Raw genomic sequence first — 22,261 nt, 5'->3', positions numbered from 1 at the left:
CTCTAGCACACTGGCATTTCTCACCCCAGGACAACCACCCAAGACAGCGACCCAGATGCAAGCAGTTCAAAGCAAGAGTGATTAACTTCTGAATGGTCTTTTTGTCCTCCTATGCTCTGCAGGCCAGGAACTCTGGAGGCAGCCACGAGGCCACAGCTGCAGGCACCATGCCTCTGCCAGCTCTCACCCCAGGGGCAGGGGCCAGAACACACTCTTCGTCCCTCTTTTCCAACAGAGTTCCACACTGACCTTTTACTTTCTCTTTGGCGTTTATGGGTTGAGAAGTCTGGAAACTGCCATAGCTGCTGGTGATTCTCTCTCCTGCAGTCTGCTCTGGCCAGTCTATGTGGCTGGTCAGGGCTGCCCTGGGCTCAGCACAGCTCATGCAGGACTGCACTTGGCTCCCAGTCTGGCACAATAAACCCATTCTGTCATCCTGCTGGGCTGGTTTCAGTGGGAGATTTGTTTCTCTCTGTCACATTGTGGGTTCTATAGCTCTAAAATTTGTTTAGAGTCATATTTTTAGGTATTGAGGTGGTTGTGGGGAAGCTCACAAAATTTCCTACTTCTACTCTGCCATCTTGGCTCTGCCCTCAATTGTACTTTTTAAGGAATTATTTTCTTCAGTGGATTTTTGCACCTCCTTTTCTATTTGGCCAATTCTACTTTTTAAATAACTGTTTCCTTTTTCTAACCTGTTGACTTTTTTTCATAATTGTTTTGTGTCACTAATTTACTTTCCCAGTTTTTCTTCTACCTCTCTTAAATGATTTTTAAGCTCCTTTTTGAGCTTTTCCTTGAGTTCTTTCTGTGCTTGAAACCACTTCCTATTTTTCTTTGGGGTTTTGCACATTTGTGTTTTGACATTGTTTTTCTCTTTCAAGTTTGTGTCTTGGTCTCCCCTGTCACCATAATATCTTTCTATAGTGAAATTCTTTTTTTTTTTTTTTCAGTTTTTTGATATTGTTTTTGTTCATCTTTTTGGCCTTTTTAAAAAAATTTGAAACTTGATTTCTTTTCCCAAGGTGGAAAAGACACTGTGTTAGACTTTTTGGGCCAGGGGCTGTAGGCCCTGGCTTTTTACCTGGTGCTGCACTAATGTTGCCCTGAGGCCCATGGAGGATCCTTGTATCTGGTGCTGCTTTGAGTGGGTGAGGCAGGGAGCGTTTGTGCTCCTGGACTCTGTAGGGGTCTGGCAGCTTATTGATGCTCAGCTGGTGTCCTAGTGATGGTGTCTGGCATGTGCTGAGGTGATTGGGTATTTCTGCATTTCCCTGGGGATACACTGACTCATATCAGTCTGGCCACTGGTAGCTGCCTGTTTGCCCAGGGCTATTCTCAAGCATGTGTCAGTTCTTGGAGCTAGATTCTGCCCATTTCCCTAGTTATGCTGAGGCACATGAAGGGTTCTAGTGTTGGGATTTGCCTGTTCTATCACACTGGGACTCAGTATTATGCCACTGATTTGCTGAAGTGTAGCTTTCTATTGGTTTGCTGGGATGCTTACTGTTCTGGACTGCAATCCCCTGAGTGAGACACACCTTTTATGTCTATCTTCCAATTTTTTTTTTTGCTTTTTTTTTGGAGGGGGAAGGGCAGGGCAATTGGGGTTAAGTGACTTGCAAAAGGTCACATGGCTAGTAAGTGATAAGTGTCTGAGGCCAAATTTGAACTCAGGTCCTCCTGACTCCAGTCAGTGAATGGTCCCCTGTTCACTGTGCCACCTAACCACCCCTATTTTCCAAGTTATTACTTCACTTTGTCTTTATTCTGTTTCTGCTGTTCCAGGGTTTGTTTTGGGATACTATTTTATGGTTGTTTGGAGATGAATATGGGAGATTTACCACAAGTTATTGCTTACTCCACCATCTTGGCTCCCAGTAAGAGAAACTTTTGAGGCATCTCTTACAGGGAAAAATCCCACCTAGCCCCTGGCACTTACCAAGATGCCACTAAATTTTTATGCATTCCTTCTTTTTGGGATCATCAAGTGTTATGAATTTATCAGATAGTCAGGATGTGTTCACTAAGATTTCCACCATGTAATCAGAACTACTTAATATATCTATTTGCAAAACTATTTATCTAGAACACATCATTCTTAAGAAATAACCTTTTGGGGGCGGCTAGGTGGCACACTAAGTAAAGCGCTGGCCCTGGAGTCGGGAGGACCTGAGTTTGGTTCTGGCCTCAGACACTTAACAACCACACTAAAAACTAGCCATGTAACCTTGGGCAAGTTACTTAACTCCAATTGCCCTCCAAAAAGCAAAAAAAAAATTACCTTTTGATGAGTCTTAAAAATATTGTGTCTTTCTCTGCCCCCTGTCCAATTTCCCTACCTACCCAACATGCTGTTTGGCTTATTTTATTTAAAGGGCATTTTTTTGCTATGTGCTTATATACTTTCTGGTGTAAAGATTATGGAGGAAGATTTTAAAAATACAGGAATATAAAACTCCCAGTATGCACTCTCCCTCTATCAATATAGATTTGCCAAGAGTCAAGGATTTGTCAGAGGCTGAACTTGAACCTAGGTCTTACTGACTTTGAGGCTTACTATATTTGATGCCTCACTGCCTCTCTAGGAGGGTACATTAGACTTATAATCATATCACCTATCTTTATCCAGTTCTCCCAAGCCTATGCCTTAAGACTGAATAAAATAAGGGGATCAAATTATTTATAGTTAGATTATTTTCCTGAAGTCCACAAGAAGACTATACAGCAGCAACAGAACATTTTCTATGTTCTTTCAGAAAGGATTAGTAGTCAGAGAAATAATAAAATAAAATACTCCGCGTCAGATTTCATTGCCTAATTCATTTTGACACATTCTCACTAGATGAACACACCTAATCTAGCTATCTCCATGCAGCTGTTGTCGGCAAATAATAAAGGAATGACTGCACACCTCATTAGTCATCAGAAAATGTGCATGTTTCTCCAATAGCAACAAGTGGACAGCTCCAGAATATGACATTGTACAACAGAATGTATTTCTATGATTCATTCGGCATCAGGCTTCAGCAGATTTTATGGAGGTTTCTGTCTTTGGGCTCTCATTATTCTCTGTGAATTGCTTAAATCAGAAAAGCAGGCAAGGGAAGGGAAGATAGAAAAAAAAATAAACAGCATCATTCTACATGCATTTCATCTGTGCACATTGGAAAAAAAAAAGAAAAGAAAAAAATCATTCTTCTGCTCCTTTCCAATCAGAACTTTCAGGAATACCATTCATTTTCCTTGCAGATAGTCATCTGCATTCATGTAGTCAGTTTCCACTAAATTCTACAGGGAGTTTGTGCCGACTGGCACTGTCACACTAAGGATGCCATTGCTATTTCACCTGAACTTTTAGACTTGTAGGTGAACACGGTGATCTGATGGAAACTATTCTCTCTCCCTCCCTCTTTCCCCCCCCCTCTCTCCCCCCATTCTCTCTCTCATCTGATACTTGGCAAGGTTACTATTAGGTTAGTATCTAAGCCCAAAATAGTCATAAACTGTCTGTTTTGATGGCTTGGTACAATGATGAGTCCAGGGTCAAATGTATATGGAAGCTTAATAAATGTTTTCTTTGTCACTTAGAATATTTTCTTTCTTTCCATCCATAGTGCACGGGGCCCTTCTTGATCCTCTCAGCTGGTAATGTCTTCCTGTCCAAAATTTGCTTTTATCTATAAGATATATCTCATATAAGTACTTTGTCTTCCCTGATGGAATATGTGTTTTTTGAAGGCAGGGACCCTTTTATTTATTCATTTATTTTTGCTGTGCCCAATTTTTAGAATAATGCCTGAAATACAGCATCACTTAATAAATGCTTGTGACTGAGTAATTGAACCAAAATTGCTGATGATTGTGACTGCTGATTAGCTTCAAGCAAAACAAATCAGGCCAATTCAGGTTCTACTCCAGCACAGACATTATGTACTAGGGTATAGATAATTCAATTCAATTTATTTAAAGTCAATGTGAGAGTTATTTATTAAGCACCTACTGAGGGCCAGGAAGTGTGGTAGATACAAAGAGAGTAACTCAATGATCCCTGCTCCCAAGGAACTTACATTTCAATGCAGGGACAATGAAAGTCAAAATCTTAGAAGAGTTCCATTCATGTTAATACCTCATCTCATCCAGATTGCAGGTAGCATTATAGTGAGGAAAAGAGGCAGGGGAGAGTTAAGAAGTAGGTATGTGTTGCTCAAGTAACTGCTAATGACATCAGTGTTACCACCCATTATTTGGAGAAAAGGTGTAATATAATAGCTGAAAAAGTTGCCTCATTTTTGACAGGCCAATAGGAAGAGGAGGGCAGAGAAGATGAAGTGTTTCTCTGGTCACATTAGTACTACCTCCAAATTAAGGGTGTTTACAAGGCTGAAAGATTTTGTTTAGATTGTCTTGGCAATACATTTCTGTCTCAGTTAAATTGTCTTCTTTAGATAGAGAAAGTTAATCCTTATTCCAGCTGTCCTGGAGTGAAGAACAGTGAATCGATTTGAATTCTGTCAGAGAAGTTAGAATTCAGGGAATAGAGTGAATGGAAAATAATAACAATAACATCAGGGCAAAAAACTAGTCTTTTTTTTAAGAAGAGAGAAACCCTGGAAAATCATATATTCCTACTATTAAAAGAAGATTAGTTGCATCTATCTAAGACATCATGAGAAATTTTTTTCATCTGGTGAAAATAGTGTTATATTAGGGCTGCGAATGTTTGGGGAAGGGCAGTAATGTAGAAAATTCTCAGAGAGTTATTGAGGAGGAGTACAGTTGTGCCAAGAGATGGGAAAGATTGGCTATTACCTATGTAGGTAGAAGAAGACATAAAGAATGTTGTGCCCATCTTTCCTTTTTTGATGATGTGCCCATCATCAAACTTTTCCTGGATCCCTTGTTCTACCTATCTGTCTTGCTCTCTGGGAGGAATTCCAATGTATTATCACACTATCAACAATATTGGTTTGCTAAGATTCTTTTGATCATGAGTGCTCTATTTGCTCTCTCTATGTTACTCATATAACAAGTGAGGTATTTTTTAAATTTAAATTTTAAAACAAAAGATTCCAATTCTACACTATGCCATAACTAGTCCAAAGCAAATTTTTAAAAAATACTTACAATTACTTAGTTTTTCATAGTTATCAGAACCTGTTTGTCTTTCTTCTGTTGGATCAGTATGAATATTGAAAACCCTACTCAGTCATGGCTTTTCTTGAAGGAATGAATTTAATTCTTCTAATTTGCCTAAACATTCAAGTATTTTCTTTGACAATTAGACCCAGCTTTTTAGGATGCTAGTTTGGGGTTTCAACTCATCTTTTTGAAGGTTTGGAGGACAAAATTGAGAAATCTTCATTTTCTTTTAGAAAATCATTAATATTTCCAAGTATTCTTTGCTTTCCATGCAAAGTTTTGATTTCCCTCTTTTATTTCTCATTAACCAGAAGTCATCCTATACTATACTGATTAGTTTTTCTTGGAATGTGAAAAAAAATTCCTTCTCCCTTCAAAATCTATTGTTTTATGTTGCAATTCTGGAGTTTGAGTTTAATATTTCATAGTGAATTAGACTTTAAGTTTCTTTCTGTTGGTGTTTTGTGGATTATCTTAAGCTATCCATCAACTTTCAATATATCTGAGAAGTTTTCCTATATTTTAAAGTATAATTTTAATTTCATTTTTAAGAAAAATCTTGTTCTTCAAGTTTGGCATTCCATTTTTTAAAGTAAGGCTCTCATGTGCTCTTCTAATTTTGTTTGTCTATTGGAGCTTGGTCATGTTAAGCTTTCCTGTGATTGAAAAGGGCTCATAGTGATGCATTACTACTTCCATAGATTTCATCATCTCAATCACCAGCAGTTACTATGTTAATTTTTCAAAGGGATCCTTGCTATTGGTAGACAAAGTGACAGAGTAGCTAGAGAGCTGGCCATGTGGCCAGGAAGAACTAGATTCAATTTCTGCCTTCAACATATAAGAGTTATATTACACTGGGCAAACAATTTAATTTTTTTTATTGCTCTAAGCCAGTGGTTTCAAAATAAAGTAGAAAGAATCCTTTCAGGATCATTTTTGACTTTGAAATTGTTATTGTCTTAGAAAGCCACACATTAACATTATCTATGATGTATTGTATTTTAAATTATTTTGTTAAGCATTTCCCATTTACAAATGAATCTGATTCAGGTCACACTCTGTGGAGTTTTGTAGGCTGTGAGTTTGACACCTGTGTACTGGGCAAATTTCTAGAACTATAAGTTTCAGAGAAGGCACTTATTTGTGCTTATAGAAGGAGTCTCACCTAGAAATTCCTTATGCCAATGAAATCACAGATTTAGGTCATATCTCTATCCTATCCTTATAGTAAGTATGTTTCTTATTGTGGATCCTTTCTCTGTTCTTTTAGATGTTTTTGAGAGCAGCCCAATATGGAGCATTCTCCTCCTGACCTGCTTCTGACTTTCTAGACTTCGTTAGTATAATAAATTATCTTCCACCTTAACTTTTAACTTCCTTTAGAATACAGAGATTCCTCATCCTGGACCATTCCTCCATCATGATAGCCCCTTTTTTCCATTGGTGAATTCCTCTTGGGGCATCCATATGGGGCAAGATCCTGTCTGGCCAACCTTAATTCCTGTCCTAATTGTGCTTTTGACCTTCCAGTCACCATACTGCCTGTGTGATCACCTCCCTCCACCTTTCATTTGTAGCTCCCTCTTCTGTGTTATCTTCCCCTATTAAAATTTAAGCTCATGAGGGCAAGCACTACTTTCTTTTTTCCTTGTATTAGTATACAAAGCACTTAGCACATTGCCTGGAACATAGTAAGTGCTTAATAAATCTTTTTTGGAGAAGCTACACAGTGCAGTATATAGAATGCTTGTTCTATAGTACTGATATATGAATTCAAATCTAGCCCTAGACATTTACTAGGTCTGTAAACCTGAGCCATCTTCAAACCTCTTTTTACATCATTTTCCTACTTTAATAAAATGGGGATAATAATAGCTACTACCTCCCAAGAAGGTTATGAGGATCAAATGAGATAATATATGTAATGTACTTTGCAAATTCTAAAGCACAATGGAAGTGTTAGCTGTTATTATAATTTAATACTACCTTGCCATCTCATAGCTCCTGCTACATGTTTTCTGTTTTTTTTTTTTTTCAAAACTCAAAGCTTGGATGATATCTATGGCCCTCATTGGGTGGAATTAATTAATTTAAATAGTGTTGCAGGAAGACTCTGAGAACCAAGTGTAGCTGAGCCTATTCTCTGTCTTTCCAAGCCACAGTATTCTGGACTCCACCTTATTCTCAGTGATCTATTTTCTTTAGCAAAACTTTACTTAGTCTTAGCTCACTAAGGGCATATGGTTGACAAGACATTGGGAAAATTTGCCCAGGGATATTGCTGAACTCTGAAATGTATTTTTGAATGGGTCTTTTTCCACCTTCTTATCACTCTTTCTGCTGACTACTTGTTAACCATCATCTTCTCTTTCTTGGTTCCACAGTCTCCCATAAGTATTTACTTTTCTTTTTTGGGTATAATAGCTGACAATTCCTGGATTTCAAACTCCTCTGGGAATGCGGTCCTCTCTGGCAAATTGCAAATGGCATATGTTTGATATAACACAAATGTGTAAGTAAGCAATGTGCATGAAGTAGATGAAGGAGTAAAAGACTGGTAAGTTGTTCTTATATTATCTTTTTGTGGAAGAATTACAATGGGAAGATTTCTGGGGGTGAAGTCAAGATGTTAGATCAGGGGAAAACATGACAGCTGAGTTCTTCCAACATTTCTCTCCAATTTTAAAATAATGCTTCACATTAAATTCTGAAGTGGCAGAGTCAACAAAAGACCAAGGCGAGGCATTCATCCTACTCAAGAAAAACTAGGAGGTCAGAAGGAGAGATCAATGACACTGGGTAAGAGGGTGCTTGGAGAGCACATACAAATAACACCAACTTTGGGTCATGGAGAAGGCAGCAGCAACAGAAGTAGCAGCATCAGGAGTTCTCAGCACAGACACAGTAAAGAGATTGGGCATCTGTATTACCTATACCCACTTCCACATTCCAGTCTAGGGTGGACAGATGATGCACTCTTTATCACAAGTGTGTCGATAAAATTAACCACTTACCCTAATAAACCAGATCAGAAGTAGGCTTGTGGTTAACAGGGATAGTTTATGTTCCTTTCCCAGAAAGGTGATGTCCTTCACCGAGGTGATTCAAAGGAAGGAGCCACATGATATGGAGCAAATGGGGCTTTTTTTTGCTTTTTGTTTGGAGGGGGGAAGGCTGGACAATTGGGGTTAAATGACTTGCCCAAGATCATATGGCTAGTAAGTGTCAAGTGTTTGAGGCTGGATATGAACTCAAATCCTCCTGACTCCAGGGCCAGTGCTCTATTCACTTGACTCCAGGGCTGGTGTTCTATTCACTGCAAATGGGGCTTTTTAAACCCCAATACAGCAGGGTAATATTTCCCCCATTCTCCCTGGCTCCCATTGGCTGGGAGGAGGGAGCAACAGAGGCAGGAAAGAAGACAAAGAATTGAAGCTTCGGGGGGAAGGAGGGGGAGGGTCCAAAGACTCTTAAAAGGGCTTGCTCCTTATTGACAGCAGCAATGAAGGGGGAAGTGTGAAAAAGACACTCAAACCTCTCACCAAATTCCATGACATGTTCTGAGAAGTTTTCACTTTCCCACACACAAGTGAGCAGGAGCCCTTCTTGGATAAGTATCAGAGTATAGACCAGGAGAACAGTGACCACACACTCTCCCTAAATTACACCACCCAGGAAGCAATAAATTCCAAAGATTCAGAAAAATATAAAAAAAACTGTGCAAAAAAGTCTGAAGCTTAGGACAGTGTACCCCCATCCCAACCCCAAAAATAGAACACAATTTTAACATAAAGTTCAAAGTTAAAAAGAAAAGGCTGAAAAACTATTAAACATAAAAAAATACCCTGACCATGAAAAGCTAGTATGGTGACAGGGAAGATCAAGACACAAAGTCAAGACAACAGTGTGAAAAACAACAAGTGAGGACTTAAAGAAAAATACAAGTTGAACACAAACACAACAAGCTAATAATGATTTAACAATCAAATAAGCATGGTAGAAGAAAAAATGGGAAAAGGAATGAAAATGATACCAGAAATTTTCACCGGCAAATTAACAGCTTAGTAAAAGAGGCAATATAATACTCAAGAAAATAACACCATAAAAAAACAATATTAGTCAAATGGTAAAAGATGTATAAAACTTCACTGATGTAAATAATTTTTTTAAAAGCATAATTGAAAAAAAATGGGAGTCAAAAAAAGCTCATAGAAGAAAAGAATTGTTTGCAAATAATAGTTGAGCAAATGGAAGCTAATGAATCAATGACACAATAGAATAAATGGAGAAAACATAAGGAAGCCAAAAGAATGAAAAAAAAAGAAAATATGAAGTATTTTACAAAAAAAATGATGTTGAAAAATCACTGTAGAGAAATCATTTAAGAACTACTAGACTTCCCAAAAGTTTTGATCAAAAAAGTCTATCTATCATATTTCAAGAAGTTATTAAAGAAACTATTTTGGTATCCTAGAGCCAGAGGAGAAAACAGAAATTGAAAGACTCTCCTGATGAAATCCTGAAAGAGGGCCAAAAAAGAAAACTCTGAAGAATATTAAAGCCAAATTCCAGAGTTTCCAAGTCAAAAAGGAATTGCTAAAAGTAGGCAAAAGGACACCTTTCAAATATCATGAAGCACAATCAGGATCACACAAGATTTAGCAGATATGATGTTATAGGAGCAGGGGTCTTGAAATAAGATATTCTAGAAGGGAAAAGAACTAGGAATGCAACCCAGAACACGCTACCCAACAAAATCTTAATATAATCCACCAGGGGCATAATGGATAGTTATTGTAATAGAGCACTTATCAGCATTGCTGAAGAAAAGACCAGAAATACATAGAAGACTTGACTTTCAAATACACTACTCAAGATAAGCAAAAAAAGGTAAGCATGAAAGAGAAATCATATGAGACTTCATAAGGTTAAACTGTTCATACTTCTATATGAGAAGATAATATATGTAACTCATAAGAATTTTGTCATTATTAGGACAATTAGAAATTGCCCTAAATTCTACATAGATGGCATAGATGTGATGATCTATAATAATGAATGGGTGAAGAACAGGGACATAGCAGAAAATAAGTCTAGGAAGAGGAAGAATAGGAGAAATTAGCAAGCACAAAAAGGGTAAACAAAGAAAAGTTTTTACAGCAAATGGAAAAATGGTGTTTGTGGGGGATTAACACTGGAACTTAATTCTCAGCTGAACTGTTTCAAAAAGGGAAGAATAAATATTCATACTCAATTGGGCATAGACATCTATTTTACCCAACTCCTAAGTAGGAGAATGGGATAATAGAAATGGGGAGGTGGTAATAGAAAAGGGAAAGCAGATTATTCGAATTAGTGGTTAGAAGTAAAACAGACTTTGGAGGAGGGACAGAATAAAAAGCGAGAGAAGCATAAACAGATGAAAATATAATGAAAAGAAATTCACAATTAATAATCATGACTGTTAATGAAAAGAGGATAAACTCACTCATAAAATGGAAGAAGACATTAGCAAGGATTAGAAACCAGAATTTACCAATATGTTGATTACAAAAATACACTCAAAAGAGAAAGACAAAGAATTAAAATAACGGTCTGGAAAATACTTATAATGTTTCAGCTGAAGTAAAAAGAGGCAAAGATAGCAATTATGATCTCAAAGCCCAAGCAAAAATAGAGTTAATTAAGAAATATAAACAGGAAAATAGCATCTTGCTATGTTACCTTACATAATGCAGTAATATCAATACTAACACATATGTACCAAACAGTATAGCATCCAAGTTCTTTATAAGCTTTAGAAAGTTATGTGTAATAGACACATGGAGAAAACGATTGGGAATGGAAAGGAGTAAACTTTTTTTGTAAGTTGTTAATGCTTTTTCCACAAAAATCGACCATATATTAAGACATAAAAACCTCATAAACAAATGCAGAAAAGCAGAAATAGCAAATACACCCTTTGCAGACCATAATGCAATAACATTATATTTGGTAAAGGACATTGTAAAAATTAAAAAAAAATTATCTGGAAAGTAAATAACCTAATCCTAAAGAATGAGTGCATCATAGAAAAATAATAGAAATAATGAATATTTTCACTAAAATTAAGGACAGCAATGAGACAACATACCAACATCTGTGGGATTCAGTGAAAGCAGTATTTAGGGAAAATATATCTATAAACATGTAGATTAATTTAAAAAAGATAAAGAGCAAATAAAAAAGGATCAAATTAAAAACTCAATTAAAAATAAGACAAATAGTGAAAATTGAAATAGATGAATAAAATTCAACTAATAAATAAAATATGGAGCTGGTTTTATGGGAAAAAATATATGAACCACTGGCTAATTTATTTTAAAAAAATAAACCAAATTAACTCTATCAAAAATGAAAAGGATGAATATAACACCAATGAAGGTGAAATTAAAGCAATTATTAGGAGCTATTTTGCCCAATTTTATGCCAGTAAAACTGACACTCTAAGTGAAATTTACCAAATATTAACTAGCAATACAGAAAAGGAAATACAATACTTAAATAATTCTATTTTACAAAACTAATTAGGCAAATCATTAGAGATTTCATTAAAAAATCTCTAGGACCATATGGATTTGCAAATAAATTTTACCAAACATTTAAGGAATAACTAATTATAAAACTACGTAAGCTATTTGAAAAAAAATAATAGGTAAAGAGTGCTACTAAATTCCTTTTATAATATGAATATGGTTTTGATACATAAAGCAAAAAGAGCAAAAAAAAGAAAGAAAAATATGTGCCAATTTCCTTAAGGTACATCAATAAAAAATTTAAATAAAACACTAAGAAGGAGATTACAAAAACATATCACAAAAATTATATGCTATATATAACCAGGTGGAATTTATGGCAGGAATCTAGGAGTCGTTCAATAATATTAAAAATTTCACCATAATTGACCATATTGATAACAAAAACACACACTTGGATGACTATATCAGTAGATGCAGAAAAAAAAGGTTTTGAAAGTATTGAAAATTTCTTATTAAAATACTAGAAAGCATAAAAAAATCTTTGCAATGGGGATGAATAAGAAAGTTTCCTAACAAGATAGGGGTAAAGCAACTATGTTTATTATCACCACTACTATTTAAAATTGTATTAGGAATTCTAGCTATAGTAAGAAAAAAAATAGAGGAATAAAAAACAGGGAATGTGAGAACAAACCTATCACTTTTTGCAGAACATTTGATGGTATACTTAGAGAATACTAGAGAATCAACTAAAAAGCTAGTTGAAACAATTAACAACATTAATAAAGTTGAAGGATAATACATTTCTGTATGCTCCAGTAGGAAAATATAGATAAATTCCATTTAAAATAAATCAAAATGATATGTAATGCTTGGAGGTCTTGGTATCAAGATCACAATTACAAACACTTTACACAAATAAGGACAGATCTAAACAGTTAATTGCTCCTGAATAGGCTAAACCAATATTAAAAAAAAGAGAATCCTACTTAAATTAATTTACTTACTCAGTGAAATATCAATCTAAATACCAAGACCTATTTTATAGAGGTTAAAAAATAGCAAAATTCATCTGGTGAAGAATATCAAAATTCAAGGGAAAATATGAAGGATGTACCTAGTAGTACCAGATTTAAAATAATATTACAATGTGGTAATTATGAAAACAATCTGATGCTAGCTAAGAACAGATTAAGTACACAATTCACAGTACCTGACAATACTAATCAAATGTTTGATAAATCCCAAGATCCATGCCTTTGTGACAAGAACTCACCATTTGACAAAAATTGTTGGGAAACATGGAAAGTAGAAAACAGAAAAATTTATAGCAAATTTCTTAGATAGAGGTTTCATTTCTCAAGTATATAGAGAGCTGAATCAAATTTATAATAATATGAGTCATTACCCAGTTGATACAGTATATGAATAGGCAGAAGAAATCAAAGCTATCTACAGTCATATAAAAAAGTGCTCCAAATCACTATAGATTAGAAAAATGCAAATTAAAACAACCACCTTACACTTATAAGATTGAGTAACATGATAGACAATATCACTTACAAATCCTGAAGGGAGTGGAGAAAAATACCTATGCTAATGTTTTGCTGTTGAAGCTGTTGACTTGTCTTGTATAACCATTCTGAAGAACAATTTGGAACTGTGCTCAAATGGCTATAAAACTGTGCATACCCTTTGACCTAGCAATAGTGCTAATCAGTGTGTATCCTAAAAAAAAAAATGAAAGAAAAGGGCAAAGGATCTATATATACAAAAACATTTGTATTAACTCTTTTTGTGGTGACAAAAGTTAGAAATTTAGGGATGTACATCAATTAGGGGATGGATGAAAAAGTTATTGCATATAATTAAGATGGAATATTATTCTGTTACAAGAAATGATGAGCAGCATTTTTTTCAGAAATGTTGTAAAATAAAATAGACCAAAAGAATACCCAAGAACAATAAAGCCCAAAATAGGATGCTTTAATATGCACTCAGACTACACCAGTTTTCCCCACCTCTAGAGGCAGATAGTATTTTTTTCTACATAAAGTCTTTTATTTTTTAATTTCCAACTTTTTATTTATTTATTTTTAATTTATTGAATAAAACAAGTATTTCCATAACATAATACAATTAAAAATGATTGTCAATGAAACTTCAAATCTACTATGTACCATTTTCTATTCCTTTTAAATATACAGCAAAGTTGTTATGTAAATTTATTTTTCTCTTTTTTTCCTCTCTCCCCCATTTACCCTAGAGATGGTCATCATTAGACAAAAATAAGCATGTGTTTGTACATATATAATTCTATACATAATTCTGTTTATCAGTTCTTTCTCTGGATGCAGATAACATCTTTCTTCATATGTCCTTTATAGCTAATTTGAATATATATATATTAGACATAATAACTTAGTCACTCAAAGCTGTTCTTAAAACAATATTGCTGTCACTGTATACATTTTTCTCTTTGTTCTGCTCATTTCAATCATTAATTAATTCAAGTCTTTCCATATTTTTCTAAGATCATGCAACTCACCCTTTCTTATTTTATATTTTTTTTCTTTTAGACTTATATACTAAAACTGAAATACACATTAAGAAAAGAAAAAAGAAACATTATAAACTTAAATACAAAATAAGAAAAGAAATGAAAAAAACATAATATTATGTACACAGAAGAATGTGAGAGGATTCAGAATATATAGAAATATATTTTCATTTCAAAAAAGCTTATTTAATACCACACATTGTGTTGACAGCTGTTTATCTTTTATTTGAGCTAATCAATTCTTATAGCAAAGTAGTACTCTATCACCATCATAAATCAAAACTTATTCAACCATTCCCCAGTTGATGGGCATCTGTGCATTTTCCAGTTCTTTGCCACCACAAAGAGAGCTGCTATAAACATTTTAGAACATATGGGTTCTTTTTCTTTTCCACTAATCATGTTTGAAAACAGATCAAGTACTGGTATTATTGGGTCAAAGGGTATGAATAGTTTACTAACTCTTTGGGCATAACTCTAGATTGCTTTCCAAAATGGTTGGAGTTCACCATTCCTCCAGGAATGAATTAGTGTCCCATTTTTTTTCACATTTTTTCCAATATTTGCCACTTTATCCTTCAGTAACTTTTCAGACATAAGCCCTTCAGAATTGTCTTAGATTGCTGAATTGCTGAGAATCATTGTCATTTACAGTTGATAATTGAATATTGCCATTACAGCATACACTATTTTCCTGGCTCTGCTCAGTTAACTTTTTATTGGTTACTTCTTCTGCTCTATTTAGGTTCAAAGAATATAAGGATCTAGCTAGAGAAAATTGGTGATAAAATTTTTCACATTCACATAGTACTTGAAGCTTTGAAAACGCTTTATAGGTAGTATCTTTTTTTTTAAGCAATCAGGGTTAAGTAACTTGCTCAAGGTTAAACGATCAGTTATTTTTTTGTGGGTGCCGAGTATCTGAGGCCGGAACCGATCCCGGGTCTCTGGACACTGGGGCTGGCACTCTTACTGCGCCACCTGGCCACCCCTTGTGGGTAATATCTCATTTCCTCATCACAGCAATCTTTTGATATGGGTTCTGTTATTGTCCCCATTTTATAGATAAGGAACTAGAAGCTCAGAGAAATTAAATGATTACCCAAGGTCACATAGCTGGTAAGTTTGTGAGGCAGGATTTAGTCCCAGGTGTTTTTGACTCCAGGACCAATGTTCTGTTGAGAATTATTTGTTGCCTTGCTGGAAAACCTAAAGAAAAGGGAATGAAAAGCAAAGTCAGAATACATTAGATTTCTTTTTTATGTTTTAATCCAAGTGGAAAAGCATGGTATTGATTGATGGTGATGGAGAGGGTCTCTATTTTCCTGTCCACATCTTGGAACTCGTGTGGTCATATTCTCTTTGAATCTAAAGAGAATATTGAGGACATTTCTTAAATTCTTCAAAAGAATTATGACTCCCTCCAATCATGCAGATGATAAGTCTTCCACTATTCTTATCTTTCACCATAGGGTGCTATGAAAAAATAAATGAATGAAGGAGTGAATAAATACAATTGTTGCTTGATGGTTAACCTTCTGGTTATTAAACATCTCCAAACTTAGTTAGCTAATCTTTGAATAATAGTCTTGCAATGCATCATGGGAATCATATACAAGAGTGTTCTAGTAAATGTTTAACTGCCACCTCTCCATGGGAAAAATGTAGGCATGACATACTTTCAATTTTAATATGCATTACTAACACTTTCTTAAATCTAAACAATTAATAGGATAGTAAACCAATCCCTGGATTGTAGGTTTGCTATTTTCTAAAGTGTAAACACTCATATTGAAAATTTAACAATTTAGTTCCCCCATTAGAGTGGGTTGTAGCACACCCCTGTCCATGACACAAAATCTTCCTGGCCTAGTAGATTTTGTCAGAGCTTTTGCTTTGCTTTTGTAGGCTCTGAGGATCCAAGATAACCGTCAAGGTATCATAGAAAGACTTTGGGATTGATTTACAAATTACAGATTCTCAGGCATCAAAGGGATCTCAGGGGTTGTCTAATCCTATCCATCCCTGACCAAAGATACTAGCTATGTGTTATGCACAAGGCCCTAGTTGAATTGAGGAGGCTTGAGTTAAGCCCTACACCCTCAAACCATCAATCAGGGCTGTTGTGAGCCAAGAAGCAATGGAACAGAGCTGGAGCAATTTGAGCTAATTTTATTCCTAGATGGACCAGAGTTAGGAGCTGAGAGCTACTTCTGGGACCTTTGGACAAGGCACTATAAAATAGTTTTAGGACATGGCTAAAAGAATTCTGAGATGCCAGGCAACCTCCTCTTCAGTTGACTTTTAATATTACCTAAAGATTTCACTGCTTTTACTTTCCTAGACTCCTTTTTATCACTTTGGGGAATGCTTTTATACAAGTGTTGTGGGATAGGTTTTTATTATTATTATTTTAATCTTAACCCTGAGGCTCTGAAAGAGCCATTGAACCAGACATGGAATCATGACTGGGACATAATATTATGCTGAGAAACAGATTGAAATATTTGCAAGAATCATAGTTCTGGTGTCTTAGTCCCATCCTGGCACCTCACTAAGACTCTGGGTACATAAACTATCTAAGTCTCAATTTGAGGGAAATACTTTAACTAATTACTGCACAAGATTGTTTTAAAGAAAAGTGCTTCAAATAGATTAAAACAAAAGGGTAGGCATTTGCGGATTTAGGGCCTCAAAGTCAGGAAGACCATGGGTCAATCCCCACCTCTGATAATTAACTGTTTGTGCGACCCTGGGCAAGTCTTAGTGACCCATGCAATACTCTAAGTCAGTAAACAGTCAAGCAGGTGAACATGTAGACCTATGGATAGTTGTCTTCATTCAAGAGTTTACTAGGTGCATGAAGTCAATTTTTTAAGGTAACATTTCCTAAGTACCTTCCATGTGCCAGGCAATTCTTTTTAAGTTACTATGATGATAATGAAGAATATATGACATCATTCAAATAAAATCCGATGATTCTCGCAAAGACACCAAAAGAGTAAGTCAGCATTACCATTCCTAGGTTACAGGTAAGGTCAACAAGGACAGGAATTTCTACATACTAAGAAACAGAGTGAATTTTCCCAACAAGGAAGGCAGCATGGTACAGTGAAAGTGAGATTAACTGGAATGGAAGAACCAGGTGCATATTCCACCCTCAATGCTTTTTGTGTGACCTTAAATAGGACATAGGAGACACTGGCATCAGAGAAAGTGCTGTCTCTATGAGCTAAACAGAATTGAAGTCACTCAAAAGAAATGTGAGATGCACAAATTTAGAGAATTCACCCCAAATGTTCACATGGACTATTTCTGCCTGACCTGTGGTAGAACATTCCAAGCTCATATTTATCCGATGAGCCATGGTTGGACAAACTAACTTGACTCTATCACAGTGATATCATTTTGGTCCTTTCAAGAATGAAGGACAACCATCAAACCAACCAACTGTGAGGGCCCTTCCATTTCTTGTCCTATGAGTCAATGATCCCAAGAAGTAGACCAGGAACATACTGCTCCTCCACACTAGGAAGGAGAGATTCCAGAGGCAGATGACCACTGTTACTCCTGAAATTGAAGAAGATGCAAAACCTCCAGATTTTAAGGATTCAACCATTGAAAAAAATGTCCTTTGAAAAACACCAGCCCATTGTTCCATTACTTTCCAACTCTAATGAGCAGCATGGCTATTGAGAGATGTGATTATGTCTTTCAACAGCTTTTGAATTGCCAATCAAATATAGGAACTAGTTAAGTGAAACATCAGTTAAATGCATTTAATTTCAGAAAACTGAGTGGGTAGTGTGTTTGCCTGTGGATAAGGGTACATAACACTGTCAGCCAAGTTCCACAGTTGTCAGATGTGGAAGTTTCCAGATACTTCAAAGCCAGAGTAAACATCATATGTGTAAACTGTACTTTGAGTGGGTTTCTTGTTAAGGAGAAAGGAAGAAAATATCCATATTATTCCTAGCTCATATTGAACTTAGAACTACAAACAGAAGTCTAAGAGCTTCCCAATAGTACCTGGCTTGGATTTCATCCTTAATCCAATGCCAGTGTTTTAGGCAATGTACAAATTTGGGATTATTCTTACAGAGAGAAAAGAATGCCACATCTCCAACCAGGTAGCTGAGAGTGTTTCTCTTCATGTATAGTAATTTTCCTTTCCAGAAACGAATTTGACCTATTTACAATTGGCTATAATATGCCCAAGCTTCCCATGAGGTGGTCAGAAAGGTAGAATATTTGTACTCTTGGACAAGTAGGAGATCATATAGAACACAGTACCAATAAATTAACTAATTTAGTAAGTAAACTAAATAATTTTCTATTCCTTATCCTGAAGAGTGACTGATCCTTTATGACCTTACTCTCCATGTACAGAGCATGTGGAATGAAAGAGCAGAGTATTACACTAAACAAATCAAGTGTGACCGTTATGTTGGCATTTTGTTGCTGGGGGACAAAAGAGGGACATTTTTATTCATATGAATAATTAGTACCCAGTGATTTACCAGTTTGATTTCATTAAAGTTTGGGGAATGGATTTGCTGGCACCATCATTCCAATTGCCCTACTTATGTGTAGACACATATGGTTGCTGTATATATTATGCAATAATGAAATTTTGCATGACTGAGAATTTCTCCAGTCAAACCCACCACCAATTTAACTCTTCTGAGTTGTTGGTTTGTTTCAAATGAAACAGAGGGCCTAGGGGAGAAATAGGTTGTCCCAACCTAGAGCCACCATTGTCTTTATGCATTTAAAAGTTTCTATTTTTGAGCAAGTCAGATCATGATGAAAGGTTGGATTACAACTTTTAATATCTTAAATATTAATTCATAATTTAAATTTGGAACTTGAGAGCTCCACATCCTCTTCTGCATTAACATTTTGCCTTCACCATCTCATTGAATATTAGAGACCTCCTGTGATCAAGCAGAGGACTTAGTGCCTTCCATATAGAACTTGGGAACAATAAGTATGGAATTTAATGTGTTTGTCTAAGATGACAAAATAAGTGTTATGATTTTTCTTGTAGAGTAGTGTATGACAGCAGTAGTATGTGTATGAGTATGTGTGTGTATGTGTGTGTGTGTGTGTGTGTGTGTATGAGAGAGAGAGAGACAGAGAGAGACAGAGAGAGAGACAGAGAGAGGCAGGGTGAAGATAGTAAGGGTTTTAGACTTATAATTTCATTGGTATAAGGAATTCCCAATAGGAAAATTCCTTGTGCCAGTGTTGGCGGGAACCTGTTTATAGTCTTAGAGAGATATCTGAGGCACTGAGAGGGTGAGGGACTTTTTTGTAGTAGGTTTCATATGGATGTATTAAACTGAGATCTTTCAAGTGTCTGGCCCATACCAGGAATTTAATAAATACTTATTGATTGAATACTTCTCCATCCCTTTGTGCCTCACCTGGTATTTATTGTTAGAGAGCATAAGACAGAGTTATTTCCTTTCTAAAGGGTCTTGAATGGTTTTGAAGTAAAAATGAGAGAAACCTTGTTATAAAATAATGTGTAAAGTGACATTTTGTTCTAAGCAATCAGATATTTTTGGTTTTTTTATTAATTAATAAGCAGCAAATGAAGATTTTATACTCTTGATAGTGACATGGTCAAAATATGGTCCATTATGGAGCCACACTTGTGGAAGCCTACTTATTTTTCACTCCTACCTTCAATAAGAATTTCCTCAATTTGTGTACATGAACCATAAAAATTTTATATAGTTTGGGAAGAGTTTTTCCATAATATATTCAATATTGATAAAGGGTGAGGTATTTTCCATGTATTTGTCATCTGCCTATCCTTTAGACGTTTTTATCTTCTCTGTAGAGGAAGTGTGACCTAATGGATAGAGAGCCAGCTCTGGTTAGAGGCACAACGGTCCAGCTCCTACTTTTCTGGAAGCTTTCTGAGTGCCTTAGCCAGCTCCTTCTCTGATATTCTTAGACCCAGGAGTGGGTCAAAGTTTTTCGACTAATACTGATTCATTATGTCTTTGAATGATTGAGTCAATTGAGGTGTTTTAAAATTGTTCATAACTAGCTTATACTTCTGTTTTGTTTTGTTTTTCCAAGAATAAAGTCCTCTGTCACTGGAGAAAATAGAATTCAAAACTATTTTGGAGCAGAAATAATTAATTCACATTGCTCCTAACTGATGCGATGTGAGTTTAACTAAGTATTTAGATAAATCCACATTTCCACTATGTTACTCATGATCATGGAAATTTGTAAAGTAGGGAAATTTGATGGGTAACACCAATAAGATGTGAATAATGTACAATCAAATCTATTTTAGAAAGAACAGGGAGGGGCAGCTAGGTGGCTCAGTGAATAGTACGCTGCACTAGAGTGAGGAGGACCTGAGTTCAAATCCAGTCCCAGACAATTAACACTTATTAGCCATTTGAACTTGGGCATGTCAGTTAAACCCAATTGTCCTGCCTTTCCCCCAGCAAACAACCACACACACACACACACACACACACACACAGACACACACACCCAGAGAATTGGATGACAAAGGACTAAGAATATAGTCTCATGCTTCATCTATCTGGGTCTCAATTACAATTTTTTAAATGTAATAGTAGGCATCCTTTCTGAGACATACATTAGAAGTTTGGTCCTTTCTAGTCAACATGAAACCTAGGTTTGTTCTGCTGATGCATGCAGTCACCAGAATTAGTTTCTTTCCAGTGATGCATGTAGTATGGCCCTTTGTGGTAGGTCCCTTGATAAAAGACATGCAAAGCCAGAGTCTTTAGCTTGTGTGACCCCTCTCCTTGGTAAGGGATCCTACATCAAAGATAATTGGCTAGCTGTCCAGGAAGATCAGCCCATGGTGTTTGGCGCATAGTTGCTTAATAAATGTTTATCGATTGATTTGGTAGATTTTAAAAGGAGTAACTCGGCACACTTAAGCTTTATTTTTTCCCTCTCTTTTGTATATATACCTGGGAATTCTAGCAATGCTTCCTGGAATTTCCCAATGAAAGATGGAGAAAATTATTTTTTTCTTCTTTTCAGTAACAGCATTAACTGTCCATACTAATTATTTGAGCATATATAATATCACTAGGAACATAAATATTTGGTTGTCACTGGAAACATGGAGTAGCTTCTACCATCAAGAAGCTTATATTCTAATAGGAAAAAAGAACATATTCACAATTGTGTTTTACATATATATATACATATATATGTATGTATGTATATATGTATGCATGTAGGTACAGATATGTGTGTGTATATACACACATGTAATATCATACACACATACAATTATATATATATTTATGATATCCCATACATGTAATATGCACACATAATTAGATATGCTGTTTGTGTTGTGTGTATCTTCCCAGAGCTAGAAATTAACGAGCTAAGTTAAGGCAAGGTGAATTGAGTACTGAGAATGTGCATCTGATAAGATATTTCTTTATCTTAATGGATCAGTGACTTCATCAAAGCACCTTCTTCATATGTTAATACAATAAAAATGCATGTGAGACTTTGCCATCCATGTACTTCCAAGAAACCATAATAGGAGTAAAGAGGTCTATTCAAAAGACTAGGAGACTTCCACTATGTGTACTGATACTTTGAGGTTCTAGTGTATGCATCTATTGTCTTTCATTCTCACTAATGATTTGCCCACCTTCTTTCTATTTAAATAGTTCTTTGGTAATAAATGTGTCTTGACCATGATTAGTGATTGGGGAAAATATTGGAGCCCATCAACATTTGCCATATGTCTCTACAATGCCATTTGAATGATCTTAAATGTTCATCCCTCAAAAATTGTCTTATTCCCTGATTTTTTTGCTCCATAGAATCAATGGGGGGGATACATTAGGATTATTATATATATATATAAAGATCATTTAAGGGAAGAGTTTGGGGTCATTTGAAAAGCTACAAAAGTCCATAAGTGCAAGCCAGTTTGCTTTCTAGTCCATTGCCACTTTGCCATATCTACCTAAGATGTCTGTATTGTTGGACCAGCTCAATAAAC

This window comes from Petaurus breviceps, unplaced genomic scaffold, assembly GCF_028583685.1.
Source record: "Petaurus breviceps papuanus isolate PSGF00001 unplaced genomic scaffold, PetGlider_PUasm1.0 126, whole genome shotgun sequence".
NCBI classification, from domain to species: Eukaryota; Metazoa; Chordata; class Mammalia; order Diprotodontia; family Petauridae; genus Petaurus; species Petaurus breviceps.
The sequence above is the reverse complement of the archived record's forward strand: the minus strand, read 5'-3'. Positions refer to the sequence as shown.